At 42.6% G+C, this 24,156-nt stretch overlaps 1 protein-coding gene and 1 pseudogene across 2 annotated transcripts in view; one reads left to right on the top strand and one right to left on the bottom strand.

Annotated features, from left to right (window-relative positions):
• IGFBP7 (insulin like growth factor binding protein 7) overlaps positions 1-24,156 on the top strand; it is a 78,879-nt gene that overhangs the window by 25,510 nt on the left and 29,213 nt on the right. The gene's annotated exons all lie outside the window — the stretch shown is intronic.
• On the bottom strand, positions 17,894-18,646 carry LOC132484356 (protein FAM3C-like; annotated as a pseudogene).

A 24,156-nucleotide genomic window follows, 5' to 3' on the forward strand; every position in this document is an offset into this window, starting at 1 on the left:
GAGTGGAATGTGTAACCTGCATGTGGTGAGAGTGGTACCAAAACCCAGTTATCCTACCTGCCAGACCTCACACTTTCTATTGCCTTAGTCATACCTTCCTCTCAGACACACACCAGCATCACCTAGTCGAGTCTACATACAGTGCCTTTCACGCATTGATACAAGGTCTGTTAGATATGTACTACTTACAGAACTTCTGAAGCATAAACTAATTTATCAATATCAAAGGCCCAAGAAGGCAAAGCAATTTTTCCTACTCCAAAGTAGGAGTGTTTCGGAGCAAGGATAAAACTCTGAATGACCCTCATTTTGTGCTGAAGACCTAGAACCTCCACTGGTTCCAGGCTCCATGCTAGAGCTTTGTTTTAAAATCAAGACCCCACAGGACCCACAGAGCTAAGAGGATTATTTTTTTCCTGTACCTATTCAAAACTGAAGCCCTGCAGCCATCAGGAAGCTCAAGTTCTTTGCTCAGCTTCTGCCTGTGTTTGGGCTAAGTGAAAATCCCTGGGTGGTAGTGGATGCTTCTAGCACCAAATGGTTTCTGTACAAAGTCCAGGCATTCCTCCTGGCCTGATTGGAGGGTTACCCCACACACAGAGAAGGATGTGACTAATACTGAATGTGACTTCAGACTCTGCAAGTCCAGACAACTTCTGATAAACATTTAAACAGAGGTCAAGAATGTTTTCCTTTCTGAGGGGAAACTATGCAGTCTATGGTGTGAGTGGGAGGGAGTAGAGGGGAATAAATCTAAACATCAGCTTCCTCCTTCCATAATTCTTATGCATTTTAGCAGCAACCATTTTTAATACTCTGACAGGCTTTCATACTTAGGACCCATAGCTGGGTGCTTGCCAAAAGAGAAGAGAGATGGAAAAGGTGAAGAAGATCCAGCAGTTCCAAAGTGATTACCAAGCAAGTTTAGAGCTAAGCAGGGCAATTAGGGCTGGTTTCCCTGTTTCCCACCCTCAGGCCACGAGTGCTCCAAAATGTATGCCCTCAAGGCACAATTCAAGTACCTGGTTGGGATGCTCCCTTCCTATGCTGACAAAAGGGGGAAGCTCTGTAGAGGAAATGGGCGTTGACTTCTGGGGGAGGAAAGGTGAGTTGGTCCAGATGGCACTTCTCAGCATCCTCAGCCCACCCAAGGAATTCTGGGGCGTTGGCCCAGGACAAGGAGCAGAGATTGAAGAGCAGAGAGCCAGCATAGATGTCCCCTTCACAGGGGAAAAGAAAGCAGCATAGTTTCTGTGACCCAAAGCGCTTTCACTGGTAGTGCGGATACAATGTCTTGAGCGCTTCCCTGCCCATGGGCTGTTTGGTTTGTCTCCTTACGTTTCCTGGATGCGTGTTGTGTTGAGGGAAGGAGATGTGGGTAAAGACTGGCATTCTGTCTCCCCAGTACTAAATAAAAAGCAAGAAGAATAAATGTCACTCAGCAAGCTCCCTCTAAATGGTAGGAGGGGGATTCAGTATTGGAAAAAGAGACGTTGATGTCAACTTTAGTGAAACCCTTCATGTATCTGAAATCAAAGTTCTTTTGAATATGTCAGCTTCGGTTATTTCAGCCATTACCTCTGTGGCCGGGAGCACTGAGGACCAATGTAGGTAGAATGCAATTGTGTCAGTTACTCCCTGTTGAGTTTTAAGCAGGTGGAGAAAAGATCTCCTTTTTGAAGTCATGACTGTGGAGTCATGGAGTATTCCCATACTCCATTTTAGACATGAGAGAGAACTTTACTTTAAAAAGCTAGTCTTCAGAAAGCACATCCACTTGTTTGTTGATTTCTTTCTTCATGTAGTCATTCATTAATTCATACATTCAAGTGCCCTCCAAGCCCTATGGTGGGCTCTGGGGGTATGGAATGGGCCATGTCAATGGGCCATTACTCAGAAAACTGGGAATCATGGTCAGGATGAAAGTTCTGGAGTTAAACGTACTGTAGAATCCTGGCCCTGCTACAGATACGCTCTGTGCAAGGTACTTAACCTCTCAGAGCCTCTGATTTCTCACCTGAAAATGGGGCTAATAAGCATAAACACCTCATTGGATTCCTGTGAGAGTTACCTGAAATAACATGAGAGAACCTGCGCCGTGCCTGGAATATAATAAGCTCATACGTGGTGGTAGAGGCAGTATTAGAGGTTATGGTAAGGATAGTAGTAATTTCTATTATTAGCAATTACTATTATTTATTTATTTATTTATTTATTTATTTATTTATTTATTTATTTAGGACTGTATTGGGTCTTCGTTTCTGTGCGAGGGCTTTCTCTAGTTGCGGCGAGCGGGGGCCACTCTTCATCGCGGTGCGCGGGCCTCTCACTGTCGCGGCCTCTCTTGTTGCGGAGCACAGGCTCCAGACGCGCAGGCTCAGTAGTTGTGGCTCACGGGCCTAGTTGCTCCGCGGCATGTGGGATCTTCCCAGACCAGGGCTCGAACCCATGTCCCCTGCATTGTCAGGCAGATTCTCAACCACTCTGCCACCAGGGAAGCCCAGCAATTACTATTATTAATGAGACCAACAGCACAAGAGTGAGAGAGCAAAGCAAAAGTGATAGGTTTCAGCAGGCGAGAGATTGCTGGATAGGAGATGACTTGTGGACTTTCTTTCCCTTGAGCGCTATTATTTTTTTCAATGACATCTTAGTGGAGAAATTTGGAAATTCCTTTCCCTTTGCATTCCATTTTCTATTACATTCCTGAAGACTGAAGCTTTGGTACAGAATTCAGCTGGAGGCTACATCCCAGCATTTGCATTGACCTTAGAGTGCTTAAGGTAATTATTCTGTCAATTATTTGACTTTTTAAAGTGTGCTTACCTTGAAGAACCTCTGCAAAGGAGGACCATGTTAATGTGTAACATGGAGATAAGCAGGGTGCTGCTCATTTTTATTTCTTTTTTCTTTTTCCTGGCTGTTCAACTGGAAAACTGAAATGGTTCTATTTGCATCTCATAGAGCAGTGTTGAAAGGTGGGGACGAAAGAGCTTTTACTAATGAAGTACAGCAGAATGTGAATTTTTGCAACACAAATTGCAAGGAATCATCTGCAATTTGTTTTGGTTTTAAGAGAAAAAAGGAAATTACAAGGCAATGTAATACCTTGCTTGAAAAAGTGACAAGACATTTGGTAGTGTATATATGTCCATGCCACTCTCTCGCTTTGTCACAGCTTACCCTTCCCCCTCCCCATATCCTCAAGTCCATTCTCTAGTAGGTCTGTGTCTTTATTCCCGTCTTACCCTTAGGTTCTTCATGACATTTTTTTTTTCTTAAATTCCATATATATGTGTTAGCATGCAGTATTTGTCCTTCTCTTTCTGACTTGAGATCAGCTCGGTGCTTTGTGACCACCTAGAGGGGTGGGATAGGGAGGGTGGGAGGGAGGGAGACGCAAGAGGGAAGAGATATGGGAACATATGTATATGTATAACTGATTCACTTTGTTATAAAGCAGAAACTAACACACCATTGTAAAGCAATTATACTCCAATAAAGATGTAAAAAAAAAAAAAAAGAAAAAGTGACAAGATAGCAGAGAGGATACTCTTGAGTTGAACCAAGTAGCTGTGTGCATCTCTTGTAGATGGAATGAGTGGTCCCTACTTGCATGGACAGCAAGGTCATTTTTCTCACCCTAAAGAGAGGGTATTAACCATCGGTGCTAGAGGAAACGTGGAACAGGAAGGAACGAGCAACTGCAGCAGGAGGCCTGAGTTGAGCCCAGGAGGGTTGGGGACCCTGTGGGCGGGAGCCAGCTCCACCCAGGTGGCAGCTCCCGGGCCAGCAGGCGTTGGTGGTGGAGCTGGGCCTCTCAAGTCCTAACAGCTTTTTCGGGAACTTTCTGTTGTTAGAGAAACCACCTCCGCATCATCCGAGTGCATTTCTGAAATGCCTGACTGTGCTCAGGGCTCTGTAAGCTCAGGATTAGCCAGCCCTCCAGGGACCTGGTCTGCATCACCAGCAAAGATCAGAGGAACTTGGTAGAGCCATTTTTTTGAAGGAAAAAAACAACCCTAAACCCACAAGTGAATGGAAATGCATATTTATATCACTGGCTCATCAAGGGTCAGGGTGTTTTGTGGCAAGGGAGAGAAATTGGTGATTAGGAATGAAACTCTGGAATGTAAAGCTAGAAGATCTGTAGCGAAGATGGAGAAGAGGAGACTGAAGGCAAACACTGGATCTTGTACCACTTTTTCATCAGCTGCAGCAAGTAGTTGACTACACATTGGTTAGCTGATATGTCGAGGCAGAATTTTAGGTTGCCTGGAAGGTCATATGGGACAGTGGTTAGGAGCCTGGGCTCTAGAACCAAATTGCCTGGTTTTGAATCCCAGCTCTACCATTTATAAGCCTCGCAACTTTAGGCAAATCATTCAACTTTCCTGTACCTCAGGTGTCTCCTCTCGTGAAATGGGAGGCGGCCCCAACCTCACAGAGTGGTTGACAGGGTTAGATTAGTTACACACCTGAATGCCCATGGTGAGCAGTCAGTGAATAGGCGTAGCTGTTGTTGTGAATGGCCATTGGTGGGGAGGTGAGGGGCAGGACTGAGTTGAGGGGAAACAATTAGCATGAAATAGGATAACAGAGTATATGGTGGTGAGAAACTATGAAAGTCATTGGGTCCAGCTTCCTCCTTAACCAGGAAACAAATCCTATTCCACTTTAAAATAATTAATTTGAAATCATAAATAACAGTGACCGTTTATTGAGTACTCACTGTGTGCCAGACAGCAGGGGAAGCCCTGTGCATGCATCCAAACAATCCCATGGGGCCCTGGTACTTATTATTACCCCATTTTTATCAATGAGAAGACTGAGGCTCAAAATGTTAGGTAACTTACCCAACATCACCTAGATCTGTCTGAATCCAGAGATTATGTTCAGAACACAGCAGTTCTGTTCCCTTTGCTTTCCATTTTCTATCACATTCCTGAAGACTAAAGCTTCAGGACAGATTTCAACTGTCAGGACAGATTTCAACTGAAGGCTGCATCCCAGCACGTGCATTGGACCTGGAGTGCTAGGGTCATTGTTCTGTCAATTATTTGACTTTTTTTTAATATAAATTGATTTATTACTTTATATTTATTTTTGGTTGTATTGGGTCTTCGTTGCTGCACGCTGGCTTTCTCTAGTTGCGGCGAGCGGGGGCTACTCTTGGTTGCAGTGCGCGGGCTTCTCATTGCAGTGGCTTCTTTTGTTGCGGAGCGTGGGCTCTAGGCACACAGGCTTCAGTAGTTGTGACACATAGGCTCAGTAGTTGTGGCTTTCGGGCTCTAGAGCACAGGCTCAGAAGTTGTGGCGCATGGGCTTAGTTGTTCTGCAGCATGTGGGATCTTCCTGGACCAGGGCTCGAACCCGTATCCCCTGCATTGGCAGGCAGATTCATAACCACTGCGCCACCAGGGAAGTCCCTATTTGACTTTTTAAAGTGTGCTTTCCTTGGAGAACCTTTGCAAAGAGAGGACTGATTTATTGTGTTCTATGGTCCCATTGAAGCAAGTATTTAATACCCATGAATACATGCCTTATTTTGTTTTGTTCTGTATAAATCCAGGCACCATATTTTGAAAAATACTTTAATTCTATTAATCTTGAGTAAATCATTTCCCAGTTCTTGGTTAGCTATTTAAAAGAAATGATAATATTAAGTAATAAAAAATTTTCCTTTGGAATCAATCCATCGTTTGATTGGATTTGATTGAAATTGTGAATAAAATGAAGAATTCATCCCTGACAACTCTCAGCCATTGCTCATCCATGCATGAATGCATTTAAAATTGTTAGACATCTTTAACTGCTGACGAACACTTTGTTACCTTGACTTTAAATATGCGATGTGTCTTTGATCTTAGTGCTTCCTTTGGGAGTAAGTAAAATCAAGACTTCTCATTCCCTGACATGGCATCCCTTCAGATGTTAGAAGATATTTAACAGGCAGTCCCTCACCCCAGGCATCTCTTCTTTAAGCTAAACACCCACATCACCTTCTATGTTTGTTTTCAGACCCCACACCAGTCTTTGATGGGTGGTTTCCACCCTTAAGAGTTTGAACAAGATCCAGGGCTGCCGGACTGACTGGATCAATACAGAACACACTGCAGCCACAGGGTCACACAAATGCAGACCCAGACAGATGGCCTCCAGCCTCCTAGCCTCACTGATGTCATAGTAGACTCCATGGTTAAATAATAAAGGCAGGGTGATAAGCAGAAGCCAACAGAAGGATTTCCCCAAACCGTTTCAGAGTGGTCCATGGTAGAGGCTTCATGTCATTGCTATTGTTTGTATTTCAAGTGAGAGTTCCTCATGTTGGTTCTAACAAAAAGATCCTTGATATTCAAGATTTGTGTGGACTGTTCCTAAATTCTCAGGCACAAGTTCTAAAAATGAAAAGCTGTTTCTTCTTTTCATAAGAGGGGGCATTTGTAGCTACGTTTATCACAGATCCATGTTACAAATAGACAAGGGTGCATGGAAAGGGAGATGTTTAAAGTCACATATTGAGATCATCAGGTGGCTCCTTTTGATCTAACTCCTACATTGCTCTGCTTTGTGTCTACCCTTTTTTCTCAGATGTGAAATTGTTGGGCTTTATTTTTCCACTTGTCAAATTCTCTTCAGCTTTTTAGCTGCTGTGTTGAACTCTTCTTTTCCTTAAAGGCATTTGGTTATTTTTTTAAATGTTTTTGCTTTACTGAAGGTTAATGTGCTTTTTATGGTTTTATAGTTACCTTGCAGAAATCTCATTAGAAAAGCACTTTAATATATTACTTGGCAACCAGACATCTGACAGTGTTCTAGTTCATTAGTTAGGAAACCTCCCCTGGCTTGGAGGAATGGACATTCCTCTGTGAATTGGGAAGCTTTGATCACTCCAGCAGGGGCCAGGGTTTATTTTAATTCATTTGAGGGGGAAGGGGAAGAGGTACTCTAAATCTGGCAAAATAAAAATAACACTGATTAAGAAAACAATGAAACATTCTTGAAAAAGAATTGCACTTCATTTAATATTATTCTGTGGTATCTCCTGAGTCCTTTGAAGACAGGACTTATTTTAGAAAATGGGTGTCTTTCTGTGGCAAGAGCCTAGTTAAACAGACTCATTCCAGGTCACAGATCACATTGAAATGATCCTAATGAGGGTAGACTTTTCAAAGCTATATTCATTTTACCATGAATAAATGGATTCAAGTCTTATTCGTGGGTTTTTAATTTTCAACTTTGAATTTGCAAACTATCAAATTCCTTCAAAGCTATGGTGTGCAGAGAAGGATCTGACTAATAGGATTGCTTTATTTTTAAAGAAAGATGCCCTTTAGCACAGCACTGGACTTTGAAATATGATCAGTCAAGGGTCTAACAGGCAAGGATTTCCCACATGACACTGTTTCTTGTTGAGTTCCAACCAGATTTAATGTCTCTCATACAAAAAAGCTACCGGGAGGGCTTCTAGTGCATTCAGAGTAGATAATGCTACGGCTTCCCTGGTGGCACAGTGGTTGAGAGTCCGCCTGCCGATGCAGAGGATACGGGTTTGTGCCCCGGTCCGGGAAGATCCCACATGCTGCGGAGCGGCTGGGCCGCTGAGCCTGCACGTCCGGAGCCTGTGCTCCGCAACGGGAGAGGCCACAACAGTGAGAGGCCCACATACCGCAAAAAAAAAAAAAAAAAAAAGATAATGCTATATTGTTTCAACACAGAGTATACCAAATGAAGTAAAAGTTCTGAAGCACGGCAATACTTGGGTGCTGGTGACTTTTTTTTTTTTTTTTTAAGGAGCTGTATCTTTTTTAATTGAAAGACTTGAAGCAAGCTGTATGAAAAGGTGTTTTTTTTTTGTTGTTTGTTTGTTTGTTTGTTTTTTGCACGATACGCAGGCCTCTCACTGTTGTGGCCTCTCCCGTTGCGGAGCACAGGCTCCGGACGCGCAGGCTCAGCGGCCATGGCTCACGGGCCCGGCCGCTCCGCGGCACGTGGGATCTTCCCGGACCGGGGCATAAACCCGTGTCCCCTGCATCGGCAGGTGTACTCTCAACCACTGCGCCACCAGGGAAAACCTGAGAAGGTGTTTTTTTTTTTTTTTTAAATGGGGGGGGCTCAGTTATTAGAATGGTATAAATAGGGCAGCAAGCAAATGGTCGTATGAAATGAGGGCCTCCTCCTTTATCAAGAGATAAAGGGAAAGGAATGGAGCATTTTGGCAAGAGTGACATTAAGCCGCTGAAGTAAGGTTGGAGAGGAAACTGGAGCATCCTGCGTAGTGACAGAAATAAATGAAAGAAGCATGTAGTGCTTTTCGGCTTGCCTGATTGACAAGCAGAACCCAGTTGCCAATGATGGCTGACTTTCACCTTTTAATACCTTCCAAGGCAGGTAGGAGAGAGGGAGGGATGGGCAGAAACAATAAATCGTTTAGTTCTGTGTTAGAGGTGCATTTTCCAAAGAAAATGCAATTTGGAGATCTGTGTGCTCAGACCAGGACCCGCTGTGTGAGTAGCTGGCCTCAGGCAGGTTACTAAGTACCCCCCCGACACACACACTGTGTTTCCTCATCTCTGTGCATTAGGGATCACAGAGGCTCTCAACCAACTCCACAGCTCTGTGCTGTGGGTCAGGTAAGATAACACACTTTAGAAAGTTCTCCACAAATGGGCAATGATGGTGGAGCAAGCTGGAGGTGGTGATGATGGCTGTGATGTCTTATCCTGACTGACTCCAAGCCTGGCCAGTTCCTTCGCAGCCGTGCAAGCTCAGGGGGCTACTCAGAAGGCCCATCTTATTGTCCCTTCTGATCCAGAGACCCTAGTTCTCAGGTAGTTCTGGCTTTCTTTATAACCACCTCCCTTCCCGCAAGGGTTCACAATCCGCAGAGAAAAGCTGTTCAAGACAAGACCTCTTAAGCAGGCTCAAAGTTTTGAAAGCCACTGTGGACCTGCCTTCCTGAGTCCCCAGATATTCCCCCACACCAAGTACAGTCCGAATCCATGGGTTTTGCATCCTCAGTATACCGACAGCCGACTATATTCATCACACTGCACCATTCTATATAAGGAACTTGAGCATCTGTGGATTTTGGTATCCGTGAGTACTCCTGAATCCAAACCCCTGCAGATATTGAGAGAGGAAAGTATGCACAACACCAGTGTGGCTCCCTTAGACCTGTCATGATATTGACCCAGCCCAGCCCCCTCTGCTGGGCTGGGAGCCAGGACTGTGGGCCGGGGTGATGGCCCAGCATGTGCTGTTAGAGGATCGTGACCACCCAGGAAAAACCAAGGGAAGCTGTCTTACCTTGTGTGTGTTAGAACCCGCCAGTGTTGGAATCTGGGGTTGCTTAGTCTAAGCCTGAATGATCAAGAACGGGGGACAGTGCCAGAATGAAAGCGAACATTTGTTTGTCAGCACAGATAGAGGAAGGAAATAGGCCTGCTAAATATAACAGCCTCAGTAGGCCTCCTACTGACTGGTCCTTCTCTCCTTACCCACGCAGAACTCGCCTGATTTGATGAGACATATATGTACTCAATAGCAGCATGGAACATAGTGTTTGACTAGAAGAGGCTTTCCAAAGGCTAGAGCAAGAAAGAGGAACATTCTTTGTAAGTTCCAAGTTAGTGTTTCATACCCCAGAGATATAAGAAATGGTGCCTTCAGTAGGACCTAGAGTTGTGCATTGATCAGCATCGCTTTTGGCCAAAATATACTCCTGATGCAGCTTGTACTGATTCACACACTTCCTCCAGCTAGGTTTCACCACTGCCACATGCACAAGGACCGAGGGGCTTCCTTAACTAGGTGAGCCTGGTGTGTTTAGAGCAGAAGAAATAGCATGTAGTGAAAAAAGAGCACATGCAGGGAGAGCCCATCTGCAGAAAAATTGGCCTTTTTTTTGTTTTGTTTTGCGGTACGTGGGCCTCTCACCATTGTGGCCTCTCCCGTTGCGGAGCCAGGCTCCGGACGCACAGGCTCAGCGGCCATGGCTCACAGGCCCAGCCACTCCGTGGCATGTGGGATCTTCCCGGACCAGGGCACGAACCTGTGTCCCCTGCACCAGCAGGCGGACTCTCAACCACTGCGCCACCAGGGAAGCCCAAATTGGCCTTTTTAATTAGCAGTTTTGTTTCAATACATTCTTTAATACATTGTGTTGTACTGTTCAGCATTGATCTTCAAGATCGATCACATTTGTTTTTCAGGAGGAATCAATCTTAACCAAATAGAAAAATGCACTGAGGCCCCCCCTGTGTTTGTTGCTCATTACTCCTCCCCCAAATCTGTGAGCCGGCTCAAGGGGTCTGAGGCATTCAGAAGAGAAGCATTCTTATTTAAACTTCTGGTGGTTCATTTTGCATGTTTTTGAGACCGATTATGGTCTCATAGAGGTTCAGGCCCACAGTCAGAGATTGAGAAACTTCCATCATTATAAATGTGGCCTGTGGCGCCCACCTCATTTTAACTAGCTTGATGCAAAGGAGTGATTGGGGCCTGACTTCTGCCTCCTACAAACTAGTCTTTTTCAATGGTGTGCACTTCTTTCTGTCCCCCAAAGGGATTTGTTAAATGTGATTTTCAGCAGGAAATGTGCTTTTTTAATTTGTTAGCCATAATGGAAATGCATAGATAAACAGAATCTGTGTGAATATAGTCAGATTTGGGAGTGGGGGACAGGATAGGGGAAACAAAAATAGAAAAAGCTCTGTCAAACATGAAATGAGGGGCAGCACAGGAATAAAGAAGCAGACGTAGAGAATGGACTTGAGGACACAGGGAGGGGGAAGGGTGAGCTGGGACGAAGTGAGAGAGTGGCATGGACATATGTACACTACCAAATGCAAAATAGCTAGCTAGTGGGAAGCAGCCACATAGCACAGGGAGATCAGGTCGGTGCTTTGCAACCACTTAGAGGGGTGGGTTAGGGAGGGTGGGAGGGAGATGCAAGAGGGAAGGGATGTGGGGACATACGCATATGTATAGCTGATTCACTCTGTTATACAGCAGAAACTAACACACCATTGTAAAGCAATTAACCTCCAATAAAGATGTTAAAAAAACAAACAAACATGAAATGAGTATGTACTTGATTTTCATTTTTGTTTAAACCAGCCTCTTTATAAAATTTATTTCTTAATAAGACAACATTTTACAATGAATATGATCAGCGTTTTGAAGAGAAAACATCTTACTGTGGAAGGACTTCTAGAAGAAAGAAAGACTCACCTAAGATTCCTGCAGGAAATCTAAAGAGAACTCCTGGTGGCGGGCCTCCCATCTGTGTTTTGTGGTGAGGGACCATAAACAACCCAGAGAGAGAGAGAGAGATCCCAGTAACTGGAAGTTCCCCGGTGGCCCGGCCTCTGCTTCCTGCCTAGCTTCTGCTCATTTGCCATCTTTATTCTTCTCTTCTGCTCCGTCCAGCCCCACAGATGGTCCAAGAGACTCAGAGGGGCCTTCAGGCTTCTACACCAATTTGAGTTTCCCTCCTGGGCAAGTCAATGTGTCTCATGGTAATATTCTGTCCTGAAACCATACAAGGAGAGGATGTAACAGTCCCTGACACTCCTGGGAGCACACCTGGAGGAAAGCCTGAGAGTGGTGGCCTGGAGGAAGCCCCCCGCCCTGGACCCTACTGTATGTCTGGGCAAGAGGCTCAGAACATTTCTCTAGTCTTGGCTAGAAAGGCTTCCTTAGAGCTTTGGCTTTTCTCTCATGTCCTTCAGATGGATTCTGCATACCAGAATGGCAAATTGAAAAGCTTCACAGAATTAGCTTTTAATGTTAAAAACAAACAAAAAAGCAAGTTGAGGAATGACTGAAGAGAAAGCACACTCCAGCTGTCAGACAACTTTGAGAGCATTAGTGGATGTTCTAAATTTAAATATAATTTGTCCCTTTCTCCTTATCCCTATAACACCCGAAGTTTCCTTTCACTTCCCTCCCTGCCTTCCACTAACCCCATTCCTGGTTTGCTACCTGGCGATGGTAATTATGTATATGCATCCTGAAAATTTAACCCTTCATGTGCCATTTCCTCTCTTTCGCTATTTTCTTTCCTTTTTTGTGGAAAATTATGTAACAGAAACTTGCCATCTGCATGCTCTTCACTTTTTTTAAAAAATAAATTTTTTGGGCTTCCCTAGTGGCGCACTGGTTGAGAGTCCGCCTGCCGATGCAGGGGACACAGGTTCGTGCCCCGGTCCGGGAAGATCCCGCATGCCGCGGAGTGGCTGGGCCCGTGAGCCATGGCCACTGAGCCTGCGCGTCCGGAGCCTGTGCTCCGCAACGGGAGGAGCCACAGCAGTGGGAGGCCTGCGTACCGCAAAAAATAAATAACTAAATAAATAAATTTATTATTTATTTATTTTTGGCTGCGTTGGGTCTTCGTTGCTGCACACGGGCTTTCTCTAGTTGTGGTAAGCGGGGGCTACTCTTAGTTGCGGTGCGCGGGCTTCTTGTTTTGAAAGAACAGTGATAAACTTTAATCAAATTAAAGTCAGGAATATAAAGATTCTGCCTCAATTTTTCTTTAATTTCCCACATATCACTTATTTTCCTACTGTCTGCTGAATTTTAACAGTCTGGGACAGCCTCTATGATTACAAATTTAAAAATACACATCCATAAGTCCTTAAACACCATTTTAAAAAACCAGAGTGTCAATGCCAAATTTCTGATTTTAATGAAAATTCTGAACATTAAATGAGCATTGCTGCATTTACAATGCTGACTTTTAAAAGCTATCTGAAAATAAAATATAGTAAAATTATTGCTTCCCAAAGTTATGTTGACATAATCTATACAAGGCAGAATTGAAACAATAGCAAACTGCATGAAAACAGTTACATAACCAATCTTTATCCCTTCTTTTGGCATTTTATACAGCTCTACAAAGCTATCACGTTATAGTCCTTATCTTTAAAGGGATGTCCTGCCATCTAGATTCTTAAATTCTATCCATGTTAAGATATATCCTGAGGATATTAGTGTGTTTACCCATAGGAATGACTTTAATTTTGCATGTTAAGCAGTACAGTACACGCTTGACAAATCTCAGTGTGAAGTTCTATAGGCATATTACTTTGCCAGATAATACAAAAAAAATCACAATGCAAAACCAAGAGTAGTTATTCTCATTATTTAAAAAAAAAAAAAAAGCAACACTTATTTCACAATCCCTGGACCTGTAAAATAGCCATTCTTTTAATTTACAGAATCGAGGGAAGTATTTTATTTTATTTTATTTATTAAATATGTTTCCTGCTCATACACAATGTTGATATCATTACCATGATTTTTTTTTTGAAGATGTTGTGGGTAGGAGTTTATTAATTTATTTATTTTTGCTGTGTTGGGTCTTCGTTCCTGTGCGAGGGCTTTGTCTAGTTATGGTGAGCGGGGGCCACTCTTCATCGTGATACGCGGGCCTCTCACGGTCGCGGCCTCTCTTGTTGCGGAGCACAGGCTCCAGACGCGCAGACTCAGTAGTTGTGACTCACGGACCTAGCCGCTCCGCGGCATGTGGTCTCCTCCCAGACCAGGGCTCGAGCTCGTGTCCCCTTCACTTGCAGGCAGATTCTCAACCACTGCACCACCAGGGAAGCCCGAGGGAAGTATTTTAAATGTCAGAACACACATGCTGAATGTGATTTAGTGTATCAGCACCAAAAATCTGAAAAGTCTACAAAAATTGTTTAGATATGTAAGGTGCATACATGAATTACATTCAGTTTGAGGGAAGAAACGGTACCCCCAGATGCACTGATATTTAAGAAATAGCTGAATAACTTTCACCTTGGTTTATAACAAAATTTAAAAATACTGCTTTTAATTTTTCTTATATGTCATCTAAAATTTAGATCCAAAATTGAAGTGCTGCCTTTTACTGTGAATAGCAGTTAGATCGTTACTTTTTTTTTTTTTACAACTTTATTGGAGTATAAATGCTTCACAATGGTGTATTAGTTTCTGCTTTATAACAAAGTGAATCAGTTATACATATACATCTGTTCCCATATCCCTTCCCTCTTGCATCTCCCTCCCTCCCAGCCTCCCTATCCCACTCCTCCAGTCGGTCACAAGGCACCGAGCTGATCTCCCTGTGCTATGCGGCTGCTTCCCACTAGCTACCTACCTTATGTTTGGTAGTGTATATATGTCCATGCCTCTCTCTTGCTTTGTCACAGCTTACCCTTCCCCCTCCCCATATCCTCAAGTCCATTCTCAAGTAGGTCTGTGTCTTTATTCCTGTTTTACCCCTAGGTTCTTTTTTTTTTTTTTTTTAGTTTCTGCTTTATAACTACCCCTAGGTTCTTCATGACATTTTTTTTCTTAGATTCCATATATGTGTGTTAGCATATGGTATTTGTTTTTCTCTTTCTGACTTACTTCACTCTGTATGACAGACTCTAGGTCTATCCACCTCATTACAAATAGCTCAATTTCATTTCTTTTTATGGCTGAATAATATTCCATTGTATATATGTGCCACATCTTCTTTATCCATTCATCGGATGATGGACACTTAGGTTGTTTCCATCTCCGGGCTATTGTAAACAGAGCTGCAATGAACATTTTGGTACATGACTCTTTTTGAATTATGGTTTTCTCAGGGTATATGCCCAGTAGTGGGATTGCTGGGTCATATGGTAGTTCTATTTGTAGTTTTTTAAGGAACCTCCATACTGTTCTCCATAGTGGCTGTACCAATTCACATTCCCACCAGCAGTGCAAGAGTGTTCCCTTTTTTCCACACCCTCTCCAGCATTTATTGTTTCTAGATTTTTTGATGATGGCCATTCTGACTGGTGTGAGATGATATCTCATTGTAGTTTTGATTTGCATTTCTCTAATGATTAATGATGTTGAGCATTCTTTCATGTGTTTGTTGGCAATCTGTATATCTTCTTTGGAGAAATGTCTATTTAGGTCTTCTGCCCATTTTGGATTGGGTTGTTTGTTTTCTTGCTATTGAGCTGCTTATAAATTTTGGAGATTAATCCTTTGTCAGTTGCTCCATTTGCAAATATTTTCTCCCATTCTGAGGGTTGTCTTTTGGTCTTGTTTATGGTTTCCTTTGCTGTGCAAAAGCTTTGAAGTTTCATTAGGTCCCATTTGTTTATTTCCATTTCTTTTTTTTTTTTTTTCGGTACGCGGGCCTCTCACTGTTGCGGTCTCTCCCGTTGCGGAGCACAGGCTCCAGACGCGCAGGCCCAGCGGCCATGGCTCACAGGCCCAGCCGCTCCACGGCACGTGGGATCCTCCCAGACCGGGGCACGAACCCGTGTCCCCTGCATCGGCAGGCGGACTCCCAACCACTGCGCCACCAGGGAAGCCCTATTTCCATTTCTTTAGGAGGTGGGTCAAAAAGGATCTTGCTGTGATTTATGTCATAGAGTGTTCTGCCTATGTTTTCCTCTAAGAGTTTGATAGTTTCTGGCCTTACATTTAGCTCTTTAATCCATTTTGAGCTTATTTTTGTGTATGGTGTTAGGGAGTGATCTAATCTCATCCTTTTACATGTCCCTGTCCAGGTTTCCCAGCACCACTTATTGAAGAGGCTCTCCTTTCTCTACTGTACATTCCTGCCTCCTTTATCAAAGATAAGGTGACCATATGTGTGTGGGTTTATCTCTGGGCTTTCTATCCTGTTCCATTGATCTATCTTTCTGTTTTTTGTGCCAGTATCATACTTCCTTGATTACTGTAGCTTTGTAGTATAGTCTGAAGTCAGGGAGCCTGATTCCTCCAGCTCCGTTTTTTGTTCTCAAGATTGCTTTGGCTATTCGGGATCTTTTGTGTTTCCATACAAATTGTGAAATTTTTTTTTCTAGTTCTGTGAAAAGTGCCAGTGGTAGTTTGATAGGGATTGCATTGAATCTGTAGATTGCTTTGGGTAGTAGAGTCATTTTGACAATGTTGATTTTTCCAATCCAGGAACATGGTATATCTCTCCATCTATTTGTATCATCTTTAATTTCTTTCATCAGTGTCTTATAATTTTCTGCATACAGGTCTTTTGTCTCCTTAGGTAAGTTTATTCCTAGATATTTTATTCTTTTTGTTGCAATGGTAAATGGGAGTGTTTTCTTGATTTCACTTTCAGATTTTTCATCATTAGTGTACAGGAATGCCAGAGGTTTCTGTGCATTAATTCTGTATCCTGCTACTTTACCAAATTCATTGATTAGCTCTAGTAGTTTTCTGGTAGCATCTTTAGGATTCTCTGTGTAGAGTATCATGTCATCTGCAAACAGTGATAGCTTTACTTCTTCTTTTCCGATTTGGATTCCTTTTATTTCCTTTTCTTCTCTGATTGCTGTGACTAAAACTTCCAAAACTATGTTGAATAAGAGTGGTGAGAGTGGGCAACCTTGTCTTGTTCCTGATCTTAGTGGAAATGGTTTCAGTTTTTCACCATTGAGGACAATGTTGGCTGTGGGTTTGTCATATATGGCCTTTATTATGTTGTGGACAGTTCCCTCTATGCCTACTTTCTGCAGGGTTTTTTATCATAAATAGGTGTTGAATTTTGTCAAAAGCTTTCTCTGCATCTATTGAGATGATCATATGGTTTTTCTCCTTCAATTTATTAATATGGTGTATCACGTTGATTGATTTGTGTATATTGAAGAATCCTTGCATTCCTGGAATAAACCCCACTTGATCATGGTGTATGATCCTTTTAATGTGCTGTTGGATTCTGTTTGCTAGTATTTTGTTGAGGATATGTTCCAGTTTAAGACACTTCACACAACAGATATTTAATGACCTAAAAATATTTTTTAAACTTGAGTCATTTTGTGAACACCTGAAGTTAGATCTTTTATATTTTTATGTAGAGTTGGGTATAAAGTCATTGTGTGTCAAATAAAAATTATTTTTAAATATTATCAGTCCCAATCAGTAATTAGGACTTTTCTAAATATGTCGTCATCTTTTCAGGCAAAAATTACTATCATGAAGTTAGATGAAAGTAAATACGGAATTTTTTGGTTTACAATCCAAAATTATTGTGGCATTAAAGCATGCCTCTTTCCAAACCATTTGATCAATGCTGATGACACTTAAATAAGGAAAACTTAGGCCAGTATTGCTCTAATTGTACTGACATGCTGTCCTGAATGACCTACCAAGGCTGGGGAAGGGACCTGGCCTGGTTCCTCCGCTCTGTGAAGTGGCCCCCTCCTGTCTTACTCTAAATAACTTATACAAAATCAACTTATGCACACTGTTAACACAAAATCCAGCAAGCTACAGCCATGATGCCACCTACATGTATATATTTACTTTTTACTGTGTACATTAAAGAATTCTGTTGTGCTCTTCACATATTGGATATAAGTCTTCATATTTTATTTCTAGGTTTCTTGGGAAGGGAAGAGAAAGACTAAGAAAAGAAATAGAACAGGGGAGTCAGACTGTAAAGTAACAACACAACTAGCCCAATATCTTTTTAATTTAAAAGATACTATCATCAAAAGGTTATATATATATATATATATATTTATATATAAAAGAAAAGTCTCCTTCCTAAAATCCATATTATCCCATGATAGATTTTCACAGTGATTAGTATATATATCGATATAGTTTTCAAATCTCTTCAGTTATCCATTGGGTAATGGTTTTGGAATTAAAAGATGCCATTATCATTGTAGTCTGAACATTGTACCATTAGAGAGATGTGCTTAGAAATGGTTCAGTGATTTGCTCATTATGATGACTATTTACAAAGATGTCTATTTAGCTTAGCAATAAATAATCCTGATACCAAAAGAGATAATGGTCATGCACACACTGAGATGGCTGCATGCTCTTAAAATATTTACATGTAGTTTTTCCATTAGGGCTTTCCCATTAGCAAGTGAAAGTGAGCTCTCTTCAATTTTCTCCACATCAGTCTTGCTTCTGGGGAATGCATCCTTCCATTTCTACAGTTTCGGGCCATCCTTCATATTTGTTTGTGTCCTTATTGTTCTTTATGTGCTGTTCAAAAGGGCTTTTTGTCATAATGCCTTTTCCACCACAGAAGACCCAGTTGTCTCTAAAACCAAGATGAGTAATAGATGTACTCCCCAATTCAGCAATGGGCTGCCAGGCCTCATCATTGAGTTTGGTTGCTCCATCATCATATGTTCCCATTAAGACTATTGTTCCATCTTGTATGGCCTTCAGAAACTCAATAAATGAGGCCACATTTCCTCCCCACATGTCAAAATATCTGGTGTCTATTAGATCTCCTGTTTTTCCATTTACCTAGGCAACATTGATTCCTCTTCCAACATTATTCTAAACACCACTCATTAAAACATTATCCTCCAGGCAGATTTTGGGTCCTACCACATTGGCTGCTCCACTTGCCATTTTAAAAGCAAAGTGCTTCTCAGGGCAAGCTTTTGAGATCCCACACTTATATCTGGGAGGTTTTGTGGAACGTGCAACTGCGTCCATTGCTGACCTTGCAAATAGATTTCCTAAACTCGCTTCCATTTTTATTTCAAATGCTTGAGAAACAACATAGAATGTCAGTAAGAATACTGCCACAGCTACCACCAACTTTGCAGCACCTGCTACCCTCATGTTTGGTTTTTCAGTCTGTGGCACTTTTCATTAAATAAGCTCTGGCATCCCGCCTGCCTCTCTGCCTCGTGCGCCCGCTCGCTCCTCCGGCTCCTCCCCTGTGCGCGGGCTTCTCCTTGCAGTAGCTTCTCTTGTTGCGGAGCACGGGCTCTAGGCGCATGGGCTTCAGTAGTTGTGGCATGCAGGCTCAGTAGTTGTGGCACACAGGCTTAGCTGCTGCGTGGCATGTGGGATCTTCCCAGACCACGGCTCGAACCCATGTCCCCTGCATTGGCAGGCGGATTCTTAACTACTGCGCCACCAGGGAAGCCCTGTTCTTCACTTTTGACCCCAATCATGTATTAATGGATAGAAAGTATTTCAGTTTCCTTATTTTTCTCTGCCATTGCTGATGCATTACTAGGCTCCTCTTATCTGGGCATTAGCTCATTGCTTATCTGAGTCTTCACTGGCTTCTGTTTTGCCTTGATCTCTTGGTTATGATGTCTATAGGTCTTGTCTCTATGGAGAATTAGATAGTAAACTGGCGACAGCAGTCCTTTGATTGGAGCTTAGCTTTTTCAAATGCTCAGAATTTTTTTTATTACTTATTTGTACTTTTTTATGGCTAACATTTTTCTGATTCTTTGCCTGAAAGTTTTTTTTTTAATTATTTATTTTTGGCTGCATTGGGTCTTCATTGCTGCGCGTGGGCTTTCTCTAGTTGTGGCGAGCTGGGGCTACTCTTCGTTGCAGTGCACAGACTTCTCATTGCGGTGGCTTCTCTTGCTACGGAGCACGGACTCTAGGCACATGTCAGATGTTTTTTCAAGCATGCTTCTTCTGAAACCTCAACATATCTCCAGATCAATGATTCTCAAACTTCTGGGAATTGTAACAACCTATCCTTACGTTTGGTTTGTATGAGATCCTACCTCCCTTTTCACCCTATCAATCCTCCAGGAAGAAGAGAGCAACATTTTTTGGTTTTTAATGTAAAAACATGTAAAAAATTTTTTAGTTTTGAGGGGGCTTGGGGATGACATGACACTCAGTGGTGTATTGGAAAAGACGTTGCAAAAAAGGAATCACTGCTGTGAATCTTGGAATAAGGTCATTTTAATCTCACTATTTCCTTTTTTTTAATTGAGGTAGAAAATGCATAACATGAAATCTACCCTGTTAACAAATTAAGTGTACATACAGTATTATTAAATATATGCACATTGGTATACAGCAAATTTCTAGAACTTTCTCATCTTGCAGAAACATTGAACAGCAACTCTGCATCCCCCCTACGTCTATCCCCTGGCAACCACCATTCTACTTTCTGCTTTTATGAGTTTGACAACTTTAGATCCTTCATGTGAGTGAAATCATGCAACATTTGTTTTTCTGGCTTATTTCACTTAGGTTAGTGTCCTCAAGTTTCATCCATGTTGTAGTATATGGCAGATTAATCTCACTATTTCCTGAAGTGTGAATATAAGACCCTTAAGGGAAAAAAAAAGTCTTTTATAGTTTCTATGGGCTGTTTAAGGTTACAAATGCTTACAGTTAAGGCTTATGTTTGGGGGATCCTGGGGGGATATAAGGTCCAATTCTTTTTTATATAATGATGAAGTAACGTAAAAGATTCTAGGAGAGCATGTACAAAGAACAGTCCTTGAAAATGCATATTATCATTATTGCAGTTATCTCCTTGAGACTTAGCCATAATGACCCCAAATCAATAAATGTCCATCCATGAGGACTGTACAAATGTGGGAGGTTTTGCCGTAACCCTTGAGGAAAGAACTGTATGACAAAAACAAAAAAACCCTCCTTCTCCAAAAAGAGATTATGATTAATTAAGGGACAGCTCTAGTTGACAGTAGAGAAAGCTCAAAGATGTTGTATTAGTTATTTACTGCTACACAATAAATTAGTCCAAAATTTTCAGGCTAAATAAAACAACAATGAATATCTAGTATCTCATACAGTTTCCGTGGGTCAGAAATTTGGGGCTGGCTTATCTAGATAGTCCTTGGCTTGGGGGTCTCTCATGAGGTTGCAGTCAAGATGTCAGCGGGGGCCAGTCATCTGAAAGTTTGAGGTTGGAGAATCTGTTTCCAAATTGGCTCACTCACATGCCTATTGTCATGAGGACTTAGTTCCTCATCACATGGACATCTCCATTGCACTGCTTGAGCATCCTAACAACATGGCAACTGGCTTCTCCCAGACCAAGTGATCTAAGAAAAAGCAAGAAGGAAGCTGCAATGCCTTTAATGACCTAGTCTTAGAATTCACATATTGTCACTTCCACCACATTCTTTTCATTAGAATGGAGTCACTAAGTCTAGCCCACATTCAAGGGGAGCAGAATTCGGCTCCACCTAAAAAGGGAGGATTTGATAAGGGGATGGGAGACCCATGAAGCAGAAGGGAAGAACAGGATCTGGACCAGATACTCTAGTGATACCTGGAGACAAAGAGAAAGAGAATGTGGACACAAACTCCAGTCTGTGGCTGGCATGGGGGCTAGTAGTGGGGGAGGGAACTGGGGGAGCAACTGGACAGCCAAACCAGAGAAATGATACAGGTAAGAGTAGTGGCTTTGACCATGAGCAAGGGTGGATGCCCCAGGCCAGCCCAGGAGCTTGGCACTGCTGGAGGGGGAAGTACTTTTCGCCGATATGACTTTCCTGTTGCTATCAGGCCTTCTTCACTAGAGATTCTTCTTCAGCTCAGCAAGGAGCTGGCTCAGAACCCAGACTCCACATGGGAGGAGGGCTAACGTCTTGGTGCTGTTTGCCTCTGGAGCTGCCCCTTTGAACATGTCCACCTGTTGGCATGTTCAGAACTCCATGCCTTAAGAGTGAGCCCTGGGCTTCCCTGGTGGCGCAGTGGTTGAGAGTCCGCCTGCCGATGCAGGGGACATGGGTTCGTGCCCCGGTCCAGGAAGACCCCACATGCCGCAGAGCGGCTGGGCCCGTGAGCCATGGCCGCTGAGCCTGCGCGTCTGGAGCCTGTGCTCTGCAACGGGAGAGGCCACAACAGTGAGAGAGGCCCACGTACTGGAAAAAAAAAAATAGTGAGTCCTTTTCTGTTTTCACTATGGAGTTTGATTCCAGGGATGGCCTCTGTGTTTTCTCCAAAGCCTCTTTCTGAAACTGAACTTTTGTTTACCTCCTAAATTGCTCTTCTAGCCTCCTTAGACTGAGTTGATTTGTCTTGATGGATGAATCCGATTCTTGAACTCATCCTCTTTGGCTCCACTTCTCTTGGCAGAGAACACAGGAAGATAGTTTTTCTTATGTGCGTGTTTGGGGAACATTTTTTTTCTTTGTTTTTCTGTCTCAGCCACAACCCGTGGGCGAGCCCAGCACCTGGGACCTTGACAAGCCTCTGTGTGTTCATGGGTTGAGGTCATCTAGGGAGTTCCTCCCAGTGTCGTTCGTCATGTCCCTGAATTCCAGAGCAGACTGCAGTTTCCCAAATCCCAGGCTCATGGAAATTGGGGGAATTACTTTTCTGGAGCCAGCTTTATCTTACTTGTCCATGTTCCATTCATGCAAATTGGAAATCCTCCCGCAACTAAACTGTGTGCCGCCCTTCTGCCTGGGAAATGCAGCTGTTCATGCTTAATGCTTTTGCTTAGCACCTTTCTAATCTCTCAGCTTTACACTGTTTAAATGGCAGCCAGCTGATTGAGAACAGATAATGTTTTTTCTGATTATTAATAAAGTACAAGGAAATGAATTCATACGGTTCTAGTTCCGCTTCTGCCAGCCCCCTGGAATGAGTGTAGGCAAATGTTGAACCAGCGCCCGTCCCAAACCTCATCTGTAAAATGAGAATTTGGACAAGATGGATCTTAGGGTCCTTCTACATCTAAAGGTCACTGGCTATATGATAATTTAAGAACATGGAAGTATTAATAGGGTAGGATTTATTTACCACAAGAGGAGAATCTCAGTACTGTCTCCTGTGAAGCATCCCACCAGAAAGGGCCTGTCTGTCAGCCGGTGCTTTTCCTCTGCACGTGGAATCAGCAATTCTTCTTTCATGTTTGGAAACAGACTTTAAAGTGGACCTTTTTCACTTAAAACCTCACATAAATGTTTGGGTTTTTTTTTTGTTTTGTTTTGTTTTGTTTTTTGCAGTACGCGGGCCTCTCACTGTTGTGGCCTCTCCCGTTGCGGAGCACAGGCTCCGGACGCGCAGGCTCAGCGGCCATGCCTCACGGGCCCAGCTGCTCTGCGGCATGTGGGATCTTCCTGGACCGGGGCACGAACCCTTGTCCCTTGCATCGGCAGGCGGACTCTCAACCACTGCGCCACCAGGGAAGCCCACATAAATGTTTTTAACATGTTTTAGGGAACTGGGGTTTATGCTTTGCTGATTGTTTCTTTTAAATCCATCTTTTCTAATATAACATTATTGCTTGTCAACATAGACTTGCCCTTTTGCACTTTTAAATAGTTACCCCAAACTTCACTCTGGTTTCTCCCACTAAAAGTATGACCAGTGACCCCCAATTTTTAAATCTCATAAACTGACTAATAAGACAGCATTTTGCTATAGGGTCAGCCTTTATCTTTTGTCTCCTGGGTTTTATCTAAATTTTTTAATGAAATTGCTACTTTTGTATAGATTTTTACCATATGGTCTATGTTAATGTAAGCATAAGAATACAGCATCAGCAACTCTGGCCATTTTATTGCTCTAGTTGAGTAGCTGGGTCAGGAACATAAACAGAGCATCTCTAAACATTGGCCTGTTTGTACCTATGAACAGCTGAGGACAAATTTTTAAAAAGCCACAGTAATCAAAATTTCTGCCCAAATGGTAAAACATGCCCTTGTACAAACTCTGGAATAAAAGTAGTTATAACTAGCTAGCCCCCCAAAATCTTTTTAATGACAAAGGAAGCCAGTCTCTTGGAATGGTTCTTAAAGTCTTGCTACTTAAACCTTTACATGAAAGCACAAAACCTGGTGTATATTTTGGTAACAGCATCAGTACACTCAGCTACTCAGGTTTGTTGATCATTTACTCAGTGCTAGGCACTGGGATACAGAATAGAACTTGAGAGAAGTTGGCCTGTCCTTACCAGCATTGAGCCCACAGTCTAATGGGGTGCGAAGACACAGTTAAAGCCCTGAGAAATTGCTGTGATGAGGGTAAATAGAACCATACAAGAACGAGGAAGGAGGCCCTCGTTCTATTTATTGAAATATAATTGATTTACAGTGTTGGTTAATTTCTGCTGTACAGCAAAGTGACTCAGTTATACATTATATATACATTCTTTTTTATATTCTTTTCATTATGGCTTATCTCGGGATATTGAATATTGTTCCCTGTGCTATAGAGTAGGACCTTGTTTTTCCTATATGTAATAGTTTGCATCAGCTAACCCCAAACTCCCGGTCCATCCCTCCCCTCCCCCAACCTTGGCAACCACAAGTCTGTTCTCTGTCTGTGAGTCTGTTTCATAGACAGGTTCATTTGTGTCATATTTTAGATTCCACATATAGGTGGTATCATATGGTATTTGTCTGTCTCTTTCTGACTTACTTTGCTTAGCATGGTAAT

The sequence above is a fragment of the Mesoplodon densirostris genome, chromosome 1, assembly GCF_025265405.1.
Source record: "Mesoplodon densirostris isolate mMesDen1 chromosome 1, mMesDen1 primary haplotype, whole genome shotgun sequence".
NCBI classification, from domain to species: Eukaryota; Metazoa; Chordata; class Mammalia; order Artiodactyla; family Ziphiidae; genus Mesoplodon; species Mesoplodon densirostris.